This window comes from Diceros bicornis, chromosome 7, assembly GCF_020826845.1.
Source record: "Diceros bicornis minor isolate mBicDic1 chromosome 7, mDicBic1.mat.cur, whole genome shotgun sequence".
NCBI lineage: Eukaryota > Metazoa > Chordata > Mammalia > Perissodactyla > Rhinocerotidae > Diceros > Diceros bicornis.
Genome location: NC_080746.1, coordinates 46537747 through 46553666, shown reverse-complemented (window position 1 = coordinate 46553666; position 15920 = coordinate 46537747). Strand labels below are relative to the sequence as shown.

At 37.5% G+C, this 15920-nt stretch overlaps 1 protein-coding gene across 10 annotated transcripts in view; it reads right to left on the bottom strand.

Annotated features, from left to right (window-relative positions):
- PICALM (phosphatidylinositol binding clathrin assembly protein) overlaps positions 1-15920 on the bottom strand; it is a 103287-nt gene that overhangs the window by 74500 nt on the left and 12867 nt on the right. Inside the window, exon 1 of one of the 10 annotated variants that reach the window (XM_058545466.1) lies at positions 13968-14126. The exons of the other annotated variants lie outside the window; for them this stretch is intronic. The gene's annotated coding sequence lies outside the window, so the exon portion shown is untranslated. Of the gene's footprint in view, positions 1-13967; positions 14127-15920 lie in introns of those variants that run through there. 10 annotated transcript variants of the gene reach the window in all.

Below are 15920 nucleotides of genomic sequence, written 5' to 3'. Positions count from 1 at the left end.
CAATGATGTCCCTACTGCTTAAAGGATGGCATATGTTTCGTCCTTGTCAGTATCCTCCTCCTTGAATCTTAGCTTCCAACACAGAACCACTTTCCAATTTTCTGTTATGTACCTTGCAGTTTTCACATCTGAATCTTTCCATCCTTGCTTATTCTTCAATATGAATGAAGTCTTCCCCTCCACAAACTAAGGTACCCTCCACAGAGTCACTAAAGCTAACACATAATTCTACATTTCAGAATTATTCTACATTATAATTATTTACTTCCAAATCATTCTCTTCTACTAGATTGAGAGATCTTAAAAGGAGTCTGCAAACATTTTTGTTAGCAATTTCCATACTCTTCATCATGGAGGTAAGTAAACTGCTAGATTAGTCAGAGAGAGACTGATCTTAAGTGAAGCCAAAGGGATAGATTTCAGCTTCAACAACTATAGTATTTTATATATAATATTAGAATAGGTATATTCTATCTAGCCTATATTCCCTTTGTGATCGGCTCTCCCCCCACATCCTTTGCTTCAGTTACACTGACACCTCCTTTGCAATGCCTCCCACAAGTAAGTACTCGTACCTCAGGTGCTCAGCACTTGCTGTTCCTTCTACCTAGAATACTCTTCTCCCAGAATCTAGACTTCTTGCTCCCTTGCTTTATTCCTATAGATCTTTGCTCAAATGTCACCTTTCAGATGAACGTCTCTGAATATTTATAAAAACTAACAAAGCCTTAAGGCACTCCTCTACCTCCAAACCCTCACTACCCTTACTCTGCTTTATTTCTCTCCAAAACACTTATCATCACCTAACTCATCTTAATTTGTTTAATGTCTTTCTCTCCCAATTAAAATATAAGTTCCATGTGGGCAGGGCTCTGTTTTGTTCTCTGCTGTATCCCCAAAGGCCTAGAATAGTGCCTCCCATACAGTGGTCACTCATACTTTTTGAATAAATAAATTCATTTTAGTACACATTTAGTAGACAGTCAACAGGATTTTAAAAAGAGCATCAAAATAATATTTTTTACATAGACTAAATCAACAATCTACAATTATTTGCACAACCTGCTATTCTCAAAAGGTTGAAAAACAAATCTGAGCCCATTACATGTGAAAATTTTCAAATTTAAAGTTAAAAGGGATCTAACAAAAGTTTTTATCGTAATGTTAATGCAAACTCCAGTATGCTTTAGAAATGATCAAATAAAAACTGAAGGATAACTCCAGAAGCTAAAATATGACACCTTATATATAACAGGCAAAATGAAGTAAGAACTCATGCTGATATTATGAATCCAGAGTAGACCAAATGTAAAACCAAAGTTATACAAATATTACTGGGAGAAAAAAACACTGAATAGTTACACAAACTCTGCAGAATATACTTCCCCATAGTAATTTAACTCAACCAGTCATCTTCTCCATGCAGTAATTTTTCCTGTACACAACGGTTCTACTACAGTAGTAACTTGAAAATGCTTCCAAGTCTGAGATCCAACAACTCAGGAAGGAAAATGTTTTCCCCACCTCTGACTAACCAAAGGCAACTTGTTCCAAACAGAAGTTGAGCATATCTTGGGAATCTTGATAGCTACTGCTTTTCCTATTCTCAATCCAGGAGATCTCATTTCTTAAAAAAGCACAAACTTGGTATTAAATTTCCCTTACCAGTCAAAAGGGTTCCAAAGTAGAAACATATGTTGTATTTTTAGTTATTTACCTTAAGAATATAAAAAATGAAATACCTTCTTGAATATTACATTATTAACAATTCCTAAGCCTCACACTCAAAAAAATAACTACTACATGGCATATAGGTTCTTTGCTTTAGGTATATGTTAAAATTCATGAGGATTTCTAGTACTTAAGGGCAGGAAGAAAATAGGCCTACCATGGAAATGAAGAGCATTTTTCCAAAGAACCAATGGAAGGAACCAATCCCTACTACACAAACAAAATGCTCTGATTTTTATTATTTAATATGCCCCTCCAACAAACAACATCTGGGGTAAATAAAGTAAATGTTAATTTTATTAACACAGGTAAGGCACTTGCCCATAGGTAAGATCACAGGAGCTCACTACTAAGTGACAAGATTCATGAATAGAATTAAATTTTTATAAAAGATAACGGTGCTTGGAAACAAATACAAAGTGAATACCCAACTAGTCAATTTAATGCAAATCCTAAATTTCTAACTAATTTAAAACAAAAACAGTAAGAAAAGTAGTGAAATGCAAAACAGTACTTCTGCAATCAAGGGAAAATGCTCAGCCAAGCACAAAAAATTTAGAAGTAATCAGTTACCAGATGGCTTCATTAATCGGCGGCCACAAGCCTGTACAGACTTCTCCAGGCAGAGTTCCTCGATTTTAGAAACTTAGAGCGCTTAGGGTTCACTTCCACAGCAAGTCAGGCAACCCAGGCAGCGGCAGGCACCATCAACAGTATGTAGAGACCTCAAGCTCCCATCTAAACAGGCACTCACTAGGCTATATCAAAACTACACTGATACCAAAGTAGATTTCCTAATAAATGAGCTTGGCTAAAAACAATATTAGTTAAAAAAAAACCAACAATATATCATAATCACTGAGCCAAATGCTACTGTCTCTTTCAACAGTTACACTGAAAGATACTCTTTTTGCAACTGCGTTCAGAGTTGATTTTAGCAACAAAGACTGATTTCTTCAATCATCTAGAAAATTGAAGATACACTCAATTTGGAAGGCAAATTAAGTGGTTCATCAAATGTTGCTTCACTGATCACATCTTTGAAATTTTTCCTGGGTAGGAGTACAAACAAAAGGAACAAATAGTCACCAACAAACAGTAATTAGAGAATAAGAAAACAGTTTCTGAACTTTTGATGTAAAGGATCAGCAACATTTTTTCTATTTAGCAAAAATTTGAAGGCATTTAGAAAACATGCAAGTTGAAATCAGACTTAAGCCAAACGAAATTACAGACAGAGGCACATCTGCCCTTGTCCCAAGTGTCAAATGTCTGAGAAACAGAATGAACACTTCTATATCTTACTCCATTCAATTTTTGCGTAAGGTGTCACAAAGTATGGTCCAAATTAAGATGGAACTGTTACAATTTTGTGTTTAAAGTTTGTGGGGTCCTCTGTGACAAACACAATATTATACTTTTACATAATTTCCATTAGAATTAACTCAAAAATACAGTCTTCACAGACTGATTTATACCTTAAGAAATAAATCTAACCAACATATTAATTGGATGTTAGGGTAAAAACTGGGGAAAGACTCACAGAATATACAACGCTCAGTACAAGGAACAAGGATTGAGATAATCTGAAAGAGGAGAGAAAGGAGCATTCAAAGTATTAAAAAAAAAATGACCAACATATCCAAACGGCTTTTATCAAAGTACCATGAAGCTAAGAGACCTAAGTTACAATGTAAGTGGACATGTGCAATGGAGAAATAGTTCATTAAATGACAGCAGTCTGACAATGAAATAGTATGATGCCAACAAATACATGGCAAAAAAAAAGCTGACAGGGGAAAATGCTCACAGTATATTAAATCAAAACCATGTTAAAGGACAATACAGAATAAGATTCCCTTTTTAAAAATTGTAGATGTATATCTTCTGATATATACTGTACTTGCCCAAATACTAGGTGATATAAAAAGAACTGAATGCTTTCAAAATTACTCAGTAATTAAGTTATATATGAACAAGTAGTCAAAACCAATACGTACAGGAACTATATCACTGTTATTTCCATAATTTTACAAATCTCAGTTAAGCACCCCTCACGTCACACAGCAAATACCAATCCTGTACTATAATTCATTCCAGACCCTTCGGAGCATAAATGATCAATGGTAGAAAGGACAGCCATGATGCGTGCTCCTTTTATTTCCTCAAGGATTTGAGAAAGAGGTGGCATAAGCACAAGAGGTGCATGGTATAAAAGTTGGAAATTTGACAGTCACTGTTCCAGAGGTAGGCCAATATTCTGAACACAAGTGTAATCTCTCACCATGGTAGATGAGCCTTAAGGAAATGAAAGTAAGGCAAAGTCCCATCTTACTAAAAAAACAAGTTGCAGCTGTAGGAAAAATCCTCTGTTAGCACAACTAGATATGCTATTTGTCATTGTGTTCTCTGCAAAATGAATGGACTAAAGATTCACACATATGAAAACTAACAATTCTTAGTTAACAGTACATTACATTTAACTTGGTCATTGAGTAGTTTTTAATTGTTTTTTTTAATCACCATATAAAAGGAGAGGTTTTTTCCCCTTAAAAACTATTTAACAAAAAAGTTGCCATTAAATTTTCACAAATTCTCTCGTTATCTGCTCTCTCTGTTTATTTCAAAGTTTTTTTTGAAGAAAGTACATTAACCTGAAAAAACCTCCATCAGTGGTAATTTCAGATGCTTACGGAGGCCACATAAAGAAATCAATTTTTTAAAAAACAGGAATAAAAAATGTAACATATATTTAGGAAGTATTGTCAAACAATTGTCAAATGTTGAGCGTCTTCAGAACACTTCAAAAGGCAACAAAAGAGAAAGGACTGACCTCCTTTATATCTGTAGCAGAAAGAAAAAAGTGGAACTAAAGAGGGAATACCTACGAGAAGAAAAATTCAGATGGAGCTAGGTAAACAAAGCCAACCATAAGGTTGCCTACGTTAATATTTGGCTGAAATTTCGCCTCGTAAGTCATAGCTGTACACAAGCCAAGTGTGCTGAATTGTCCATATTTTAATTGTAAAAGTGAAAAATAAATTGTTTTAGTTAATTGAATCATTAGGTAATTGCCGTAAAACTTTCAACACACAAAGCATTTTTTTCAAATCAGCCTAACCTAGTGTCCCTTAGAATTATCTATTATTTATGCATTTGCCTCTTCACTCACAAATCTGTTATAAATACATGAAATTTTACAAGAGCAGAAGAACGTTTAAGTCATGAAAATGCTCTATATAAAAACATATGATCTTAGAATACTCTCCGAATTCACTGCCACTGACTTGTATTTTCAAGTGAAAGGGTGATTCTTTTTTTCCCCATTATCAAAATGTCCTAGCCTACCATGTAAGCATTCTTAATATAAAAAACTCTGAAAACCTAGAGCTTCTCCTTGATGTTCTGGTGTATTCTGCATTCCTACCACTGGATGGCAGATTGTACAATACGACTCTGGCAAAAACAGAGGCGGGTTCAGGATTATCTATAAAACTCCTTAATTTTCAGATTGTTTAGTATCCCATTCTTGTATTCCAAAGTGGTGATTTCCAAACCTAGATACTCTATTTCCATCCCAGATTCCAAATAAGGATCCTAGGGGTGAGGAGAACCATATTTTGGTAACCTCTACCTCAAAAGTAACTATTACTTCTATGTTAATTTTAATTTACCAGACAATGTAAAATGATAATAACAAGTTACTGGGGCCGGCCCGGTGGCGCAGCAGTTAAGTGCGCGCGCTCCGCTTCGCGGCCTAGGGTTCGCAGGTTCGGATCCAGGGCGCACACCGACACACTGCTTGCTAAGCCATGCTATGGCGGTGTCCCATATAAAGTACAGGAAGATGGGCACGAATGTTAGCCCAGGGCCAGTCTTCCTCAAGAAAAAAGGGGAGGATTGGCATCAGATGTTAGCTCAGGGCAAGTCCTCCTCGCAAAATAAATAAATAAAATTTTTTTTAAAAGTTACTTAATATAATAAAAAACGCATCACAATATAAGAATTAAAAAAATTTATTTAAACTGAATAGGAAAACAAAATGAAAGCATTACAGTGCTCTAACATAAAAAAATAACATGTCAATGGTATAAACACAAGGTGTTCTCTTTCCCTTCTTTGAAGATCTAAGGTTTCAGAATTACAACCTCACCTGCAGGAAAGTAAACATATTAAATATCAAGTAATTTAAAAACAAATGCCAAAATTACAAATTCTCTTTTTTTGTATTAGATTCTAAGAACTTACTAATAGTTCATTAGCCCAGTTAAGGAGATGCAACCAGGATTCTCAAAAATAATCTAACACCAGATCAGAAACACACAAAACCTGATTTCCTAAGCAAAATAAAAGGTCAACTAACAATACCTTGTGAATACTGTACTTACCTCCACCAATGCTGTAAACCAAACAGTCCAGGGAGAAGAGGGGCAGAAAAAAATGGAAAGAACTCTTTCATTCCAATAAGACCAACAAAATGGAACGAAAGCTTGAGAGGCTCTGTGAGTGCAGATCAGAGTACTCTGACAGAAAAGAAATTATCTGGACAGGTTTAAGGAACTGCGACTAAGTCTGGAGAAAAGTATGTTACTAGTAGGGGGTGATCAAGTTGTCCTGGTTTTCCTGGAACAGTCCTGGTTTACACCTGTTGTCCCAGTGTCCCATTCAAAATAGTACACTCTTTCACTCCCAAAAGTGACCCAGTTTGGAATATAAATTCTATGTCACCCTAGTTATAAGCGACCTAATAAAAGTCTACATGTAGCTAAGGAATTAATACACTACCACTATCTACTCCTAGCGTATTTGTATTTTTCTTTCTATAAGTGCTGTATTCTGGTTCTTCCCCAGCCTTCCTATAACACAAACATGCTTCCATTCCATCCATTTTGTCCTCTCACCTCAACCATTTTAATGTTAAGCATTTCTTAAACATTAATCGCTGGTTCTATTTTTTTCACCCTGAGAAAATCATTTAATCTCCTAACTTCAACAAAAACCTCTATGCAAATGATTCTCAAATTTCTTCTCTGAAAATCAATCTGAAGTCTTCCGGGAATCAGAGATATAAGAAATTTTCACCTCTATGTCCAAAAATATCTCACACTTAAAAAACAGGAACATAATCTCAACTGTAACCTGACTGTCCCATTTTTGTTTTAAGCAATCAAGACTCATTCTTTTTTTTTTTTTTTGGTGAGGGAGATCAGCCCTGAGCTAACATCCAATGCCAATCCTTCTCTTTTTTGCTGAGGAAGATTGGCCCTGGGCTAACATCCGTGCCCATCTTCCTCTACTTTACATGGGACGTCGCCAAGGCATGGCTTAACAAACGGTGTGTCAGTGCACACCCGGGGTCCGAACCCGCTAACCCCGGGCCACCAAAGCGGAGCGCGCGCACTTAACCACTGTGCCACCAGGCCAGCCCCAAGACCCATTCTTTATTAAAATAAATTCAGGAGTCTTCTGTTTTCTTATATCTTCCACAATGTGTGACATGGTGCCTTGTACATATGTTGATATGATGGCATAAATAGTTACAGATTTATAGATGAAAACAAAAGCCCATTTCTCCACTCACAAAATCCAGGAGGGATAAGAGAGAATAACAGGCAAAAAGTCCTTCCCATAGCTAGGCTAGTGTTATTCTCTAACAGCCAAGCCCATATCTAAAAAGTAGGAATCCAAAAGAATTTGCATGGCTTCTCTTAACAATGTAAATTGTGCCTAGTCAGAGAGAATAATGAACTGCAGTTGGCCTCTCTGCCAGAGTCTCTCTCACCCAGAAAACACCAGTTTCATGGCCCTGATGCAATTAGAACAATAGAATCTTTATACTCCATTCTCCCACAGCTTTGCAAACCTCAGTGTAAATAAACAGAAATTCCATTTCTTCTACAATATTCATTGCATACTATAATATGCCAAATAAGTCTCAGGAGTTAGAAATATACAATAACGGACAAAGTCCCTGCCATCACGAAGCTGACACACTAGTGGAGAAAGACAACCAGTAAATAAATGAACAAATATATGTCAGATGGTGATAAGTGCTAAGAATTTCTTAGCATTTAAGAAAGATGGGGCATGTGTTTAGGGGAGGCTGCTATTTATACATGATAATCAGGAGTCTGGGATAAAGACACTTTCGAAAATTACAGTAATAATGGTACTGTGTCAGCAGTGGCCTGGTGGCCTACAGAACCTGACCATCATGATCAACTACCATCTTCCACATAGTGGGGAAGTATGGAGACATCCCATTCATTCTACATCACACATGTCTGCTTCACCCTTGCCAAACCAAAGCCATGTTGAACAGGATCTCCCCTTGTTGATTCTGCAAAGCCTCTAGCTTTATGTAGAGAGTAAGTAGAGACAGTGGGAATCTTATTCATTCACACCCTTCAGAATTAAATCAAAGCAATCTGTTCACCTTATGGGAGTCAAAATTACACCAGCTACATCTACTACAGTTCATTAACTGCCACACCTACGGCAAGGAGGCATCAAGAGACCCCTCTCAGCCACTGAGTAACAAGTAAAAGCCATTTCTGAAAATTCTTTTCAAACTGCTGTAAACAGTAATGACAGATATACCCAGAAATAGTAAGCACCAAATATCCTGTCTACAAAAGCTTTAAGTTTGGAAATAATGCTCTGCAAGTGGAAAACGTGAGCAATTAATCACCATAAAATACAGCCAAAGTATTTTTCCCAATAAATTTAAACTTAAGCCTTTAAGTTTCTATAAGAAGAAATAATCACTAGGAGCATTTCAACTAAAAATATCTCCATCCTCACACCTTTCATAATCATACAACTGTTCTTATAAAATTCCATATCACCCATGTTTGCCTATTTCTCAGCATTAAAAAAAAACTGATAATTTCATTCCCCTGCTTCTACATACCAACTACAACACTAATAATAAAAGACTAAAAATAAAAACAGCTGATTATTTCATGCAAGTATCTACGTGTATTTAGGTAGATAATATCAAATATATTTCCAAAATCCACATTCTATCTGTGGATGGCTATCTGAAGAGTCTCTTAAATTTCTGAGACAATGTATAGTCATTGCTTAACGACGAGGATACATTCTGAGAAATGCGTCATTAGACAATTTCATCGCTGTGCAAAGATCATGGAGTGTACTTACAAACCTAGAGAGTATAGCCTACTATACATCTAAGCTATATAGTACAACCTATTGCTCCCAGGCTACAAACCTGTACAGTATTGAATACTGTAGGCAACTCTAACACAATGGTAAATATTTGTGTATCTAAACATATCTAAACATAGAAAAAGTACAGTAAAAATGTGATATAAAAGATAAAAATGGTAAACCTGTACAGGGCCCTTACCACGAATGGAGCTTGCAGGACTGGAAGTTGCTCTGGGTGAGTCAGTCAGTGAGTGGTGATTGAACATGAAGGCCAAGGACGTTACTGTACACTACCATAGACTTGATAAACGCTGTATTTAGGCTACACTAAATTTATAAAAAAATATTTTTCTTTCTTCAATAATAAATTAACCTTAACTTATTGTAAATTTTTTACCTCATGAACTTTTTTTTTAACTTTTTGACTCCTTTGTAATAACACTTAGCTTAAAACACACATTGTACAGTTGTACAAAAATATTTTCTTTATCCTATTCTATAACCTTTTTCTATTTTTAAAATTAATTTTTTTTTACTTTTTAAACTTTTATGTTAAAAACTAACACAGGGCCGGCCCCATGGCTTAGCGGTTGAGTGCGCGCGCTCCGCTGCTGGCGGCCCGGGTTCGGATCCCTGGCGTGCACCCATGCGCCGCTTCTTCGGCCATGCTGGGGCCGCGTCCCACATACAGCAGCTGGAAGGATGTGCAGCTATGACATACAGCTATCTACTGTGGCTTTGGGGGGAATGAATGAATGAATGAATGAATGAATGAATAAATAAATAAATAAATCTAACACAGACATTAGCCTAGGCCTAGACAGGGTCAGGATCTTCAATATCACTGTCTTCCATCTCCACATCTTGTCCCACTGGAAGGTCTGGAGGGGCAATTAACAGGCATGGAGCTGTCATCTCCTATAACAATGCCCTCCTCTGGAATACTTCCTCAAGGACCTGCCTGAGGCTCTTCTTGAGGAGGTATCACTCTTTTCAGAAATATGTCCGTGGTGGTTTGCTTGGTTTGTTTCTTTTTTTATCACAGATTTGCCTGTAAGCAGATAATGCACCATGAACACTCCTCTCTGTTAATGAAAACCTTTTGGTGTTGGGGTCCATGTTTTCAAACTTTTTAAGGAGCTTGTGGAGGTATGCAAAAGTTTCTGCTATACCCTTCACTGTCAATTTTCTTGGGGGTGGTTCTTCTTTTTCTTCTCCTGCAATTTCCTTTTCTCTTGCCTCTTCTTTAGCTATGCATTCCTATTCCAGTTTCAACAACTCCTCATTAGTCAATTCCTCAGGAATCACCTCTAAGAGCTCTTCAATGTCATCCTCATCCAGACCCAGGTTAAAGCTATTTGCCACCTCAACTACAGCCTTGTTGACTTTTGCAACCTCCTCATCCTTGGCAAATTTTTGAAGTCATGGACAAACCTCATGAGTGCCTTTTTCCAGACGCCATTCATACACTCCTCGGTGACATCACCCCAAGCCCAAGCAAGGTTCTTGATGCAGTCATAGACGTTGTAATTCTCCCAGAACTGCATCAGTGTCTTCTTCAGCTGCAGCAATAGCCTGGGCAAAGGTCCTCCTAAGGTAGTAGACCTTAGAAGCTGCTATAACTCCTTGATCCATTGGTTGGATCAAAGAGGTGGTATTTGGAGTGAGAAACACTGCTTTGATATTGGAATGAAGACCACCAACAAGAGAACTATGTCTGGGAGCATTACCAACAATAAGCAAAATCTTGAAAGTTATGTTATACTCTAAACAGTACTTCTCCATTACACCAGCACAGCAATTCAGAAGGGCATCTTAGAAGAGGAGCTGGGTCATCCATGACTTCTTATTGCTTCTGTAGTACACTGGCAGTGTGTGCTTACTGATATGCTTGAAGGCCCTGGGGGTTCTCACTGGGTCAGATCACAAAGGGATTCAATTTATAGCTGCAACGCTGCCCCCAAGCAAGACTGCTACTCCGTCCTTAAAAGCCTTGAAACTTGGCACTGACTTGGCCTCCTTATGAATAAAAGTCCTTTCAGGGATCTATTCCTAGAATAGGGAGGTTTCATTCACATCGAATATCTGCTCTGGCAACTAACTTTCCTCCAAAATCAGCTTATCTAGAGTTTCCAAAAATTCTTCAACTGCCTTCACATCAGCACTCACAGACTCACCACTCACGCAGACTCACCACTCCCTTTCACATTATGTAATGAATAACGATTCCTGAATCGTTTAAAAACACTCAGAGATAGTAGTAAGTTCAACATCATAGTCAGCTCCAGCCTTTTCTTTCAACATCACAAACAGATTTTTGCTTTGGCTGTGATCGTCATGATGCTGAGAGGGATACACTTCTGTGTCCGGTCTTCAATCTAGGTCATTAGAACTTTCTCCACATCTGATATAGGCCCTTCTCAAATTTTTATTAGTCTCCTTGCCTTCAATGAAGCATATCCTTTAACAGCCTACGTCACTGTTCTCGTTCCTCAAGATCATAGCTATGGTGGAACGGGATACGCCTGACTGGCGAGTAATAACCATCACTGATTTTCCACCTTCGTAGTCTTTAATCACTTTTAATTTCGTTTCCAGGTCAATCACTCAATGTGGCCTCTTACTGGCAACATTAGCAGTGGGTTTTGTATGCTTAGGGGCTATGATGAGCAAAATAACACGAGACTAAATCAAGCACAAGAGAAAATGATGCAATCAAGAGATGCAGTAAACACTAGACATATAAGGCTGCTGCCAACGTAACATGGCATACTGTTTTATAGTAAATTTTTTTTTATAAGTAGAAAGAGTACACTCTAAAGTAACGATAAAAAGTATAGTATAGTAAATACATAAATCAGTAACAGTCATTTATTATCAAGTATTATGTACTGCACATAATTGTACGTGCTATACTTGTATACAACTGGTAGCGCAGGTTTGTTTACAACAGCATCACCACAAACACATGAGTAAAGCACTGCACTCCGATGTTATGATGGCTACGACGTCAGTAGGTGATAAGAATTTTCAGTTCCATTATAATCTTATGGGACCAGTGTCATATACGCGGTCCATCATTGACCAAAGCATCATTATACGGTGTATGACTGTTATGTTTCCCTTGGCTTGTTATGAGAAGGTAATATAAATTTTAAATAGTCTAGACAAGTTGTAAAGAAAAATTTAACCATTTTTTTTCCCTTCATTCTACAGTACCAACCACTTCTTTTCCCTTCATTCTACAGTACCAATCTTTCACCAATTTCCCTTTTTGCTATGGTGACAAAGGCTCCCCAAATAAGCCCTCTACCCAACTAAAATGCTACTACTTTGAATACTACTACTTTTCAAGTATGATCCCTCCCTAAACTTGACAAATACTGGAGAACATTAACTAGCTTTTTCTTTCACTGCTATACTGGATACCTTCCAAAATCACTGATATTGGTAGGTGGGGAGAAGGGGTGTCTGTTTTCAGTCCTTTCTATTCCTATTTAAAGTTCATTTCCCCCCATTACACCCCTTCTCTGACTTATACTTATTTGACAGTCTACCCTAAGTGCTATTCATTTCCAATCTCTGCTTCAAACAGTAATGATGAGGATGCGCGTTTTACCATCACTAAAGTTCTGCTCTAGGGGCCGGCCCCGTGGCTTAGCGGTTAAGTGCGCGCGCTCCGCTACTGGCGGCCCGAGTTCGGATCCCGGGCGCGCACCGACGCACCGCTTCTCCGGCCATGCTGAGGCCGCGTCCCACATACAGCAACTAGAAGGATGTGCAGCTATGACGTACAACTATCTACTGGGGCTTTGGGGGGCGGGGGGGAAGTTCTGCTCTAGGCTCTCCCACTTTCATGCACAGCCCCTTCCATTTCCATGTGCTAGGACTGTACCATAACCGGATGAAGTGACATCAGACTGAACAAAAGATCTAGAATCAAATTCCAGATTCACTATTTACCATTATGACTTCAGACATGTTAATTATGATTAGCCACTCAGTTTCAATTTCTCCTTTTAAAAACAGGAATATTAATAATTTCCACAACATATTTAAAGATAACATATTTAGAGTACTTTAAAGCATCATTACAAATATTAGATATTGTTAGTTTTACTTAGTATCATATTTTATTGATGAGTTTTCCCTCATTTTAGTAGACTATTCCTCCACCACTTTTCCAATACAGTACTATGAAACCACCTCAAACTCAAATGACTTCTGCAAAACCTTGAGAAGGTTTATAAAGCCCAATTTCTTCAACTGGTGTTACCACAGTTACTTGAGCTCCATCTTAAGAGGGGCAAAATCTTTGTATATGCGGATTTCTTTATACTTTACAAAGCTCTTTCATATTCTTAAGTCTTCTGATTATTATAACAGCCTTTTGACAAAGCAAGGGATGTTCTGTTACCTCCAGCATAAAGATTTAAATACTTGCCTACCTAAAGTAACACAAACTAGTGGCTGCGCTGGAACTAGATTCTTTAAAACAGTAATTTTTCCCCTAGAGGGATGAAGATATATACATATTTTCTCTCAATTCTCTCTCTCTTTATTCCAAGTGGTCCGAGTCTTGTCATCACCTCTAATTACTCTAAAATTCACAATTCTCTCTTTTTAGCCCTCATAAATCTAATTCCTAGTAAGTAACCACCTCTTGTCTGGTATAGCACATCCCGCTCACAGGCATCACCATCTTCATCCTGGCTACAATGAACTGAAGTTGAGAGGATATAACGACGGCATCATATTATTCAAACCAAGTTCACAAGGAACAGGTTTTAAGAGTTTTGGACACCCCCATATCAGAGTGCCTGAAGAAACCGCAAGTCTTAAATTATAAGCAAGCCTTAAAAAGCCAAGAATGTTACAAAACAAACTAAATCAACTCACCAGATTTTATGTGAGTAGGGCTTATATGATGTAAAATAAGAGGAACACATGAAGCAGTTTCCAGCCATCTGCCCCAGAGATGTAATCATTCTCAATTCTAAGTAATAGTAGAAGAGGTGAACTTTGTTTTTTAAAAAAAAGGGGGACCTCAAAAGCTACAATACCTTCTTGGTTGGTCAAAGACTAAGTTAGGAAAACATAACTTGGATGAAAAAAGCCAGAGGGCAGCCGTGGTGGCGTAGTGGTTAAGTTCGGTGCACTCCGATTCGGCGGCCCAGGTTCGGTTCCCGGGCACAGTCCTACACCACTTGTGGCCATGCTGGGGCAGTGATCCACATACAAAATAGAGGAAGATGGCAACAGATGTTAGCTCTGGTCGAATCTTGCTCAGCATAAAAAAAAAAAAAAAAAAAAAAAGTCAAAGAAACAAAACTTCTAGGTTAAGTCTACAAGCCCCAAGATAGGAAGCAGCTTAAGTTTCTCTCTCAAAAGATTTCCATCTCCTGACAGGAAGAAATGGTTTTCTCCCTGCACACCACCTTCAGGCAGCTAGTCAAAGAGTGTCTCAGCCTCCTGAGCTGCTCTATAAATAGCTTTCTAACTTAGCTGCCAGCTGCAACTCTGTAACTAATTTTTAAGTCAGTACCTATGGTTGTTCTTTATTGCCACTCAGCTATGTTATATGCAGTGTTTCTGGGATGTGCTACAGAAATCACCTAAAATAATGCTTTGGTCCACTCTAGGTCACCAATTGAAAAAAATATTTTGCAAGACTATGAAGAACAAAAATGAGGAGTTACACTGTACCAAGTCTAAAATCTTATACTAAATTAATACCTAACACAAATTCCAAATCTGATAACTAATACACAATCACACAGTTCTGTGAAGAAGTTACAAAAGCTAATGTTGAGAAAAGAAAAATAAAGGAGGAACTACTGCCTGTTAACCTTAATTTCTCAGTCATTAAATAGATGGTTTTACTTCTAAAAGGAAATGTACAAATGGGAATAGGGATAATGTGGTTATATCTTCCAGATCTGAAAACAGAAGACAAAGTCATCATGTAAAGAACAAACCAGATCTCTCCTCCAGTTTCACACCAAAAGATCAAATGCCGCTATCCTATAACCCTCTTGGACATGCAGATATTGCCACTATTAATGCAGTCTAAAATAATCAAGTTAATATAAAAAGCCTGAAGCAGCAAAATCTCATTCTCAGCTTCAAGATCAGCAAAACTCCTTGCCTTCCCTATGTTAACACTGGCAGCAGAAAATAAGGACATAGCACAATTTTGAAAATCAGCTCTAACTATGGTCCAACTTTGCCTACAGTAGCAAAAAGCTACCTGGAGATGAGATATATCTAAAGGTCATATGATTAAAATCCATACTCTGTACACAATCTAGACTCAGACAATTGCTCCAACTGTACAGTATTTCTCCTTACACCCAAGCTGTCCCTCCCCTAGCCCCAAAGCACCCCATTTACCCTCTATAGTTAACAGACTCCTTTATTCTCCAAACACAGTTCCAGTCTTCCTACCTACAAATGTTTGCTCATGCTCTTTCCTCCACCTGAAATGCCTACTGCTCCTCACTGCTTATCATTTAAGGTCCAGTTCTCCCCCTTATCAAAAGCAGTATTTCTCCTCTGATTTTCAATGACATTTGATCTGAACTTATCTCTCACTGCTTGCTAATTCAGCTATCTGTATATGTCATCTTCCCTACTAGACTGAGGACATGATCAATGATTTCACTTTTAGATTTCTCAATTATCTTAACACAGTAACTTGGATATATAGCAGACACTCAGTATATAATTGCTAATGAGTATATTAACTTCCACAAGACTAATAAAGTCTTGTTTAGTAGAGATCTAGCTTTAAAAATCTAAGAATGACTGATAAAGTATCATTTGCAGATAAATAGATTTCAATAGTTAAATCACATAAATCAAACACGCCCCCAAGAATCTTATTGACTTTAACTGATTTATGAAAACTTTTCTATTCATACTATCATCATATGATAAGACAGTTTGTGTTTAAGTTCATTCATAAATTTGGAACTCAAGAAAACTTGATTTCCAGACAAGCCCACAAAAGCCAC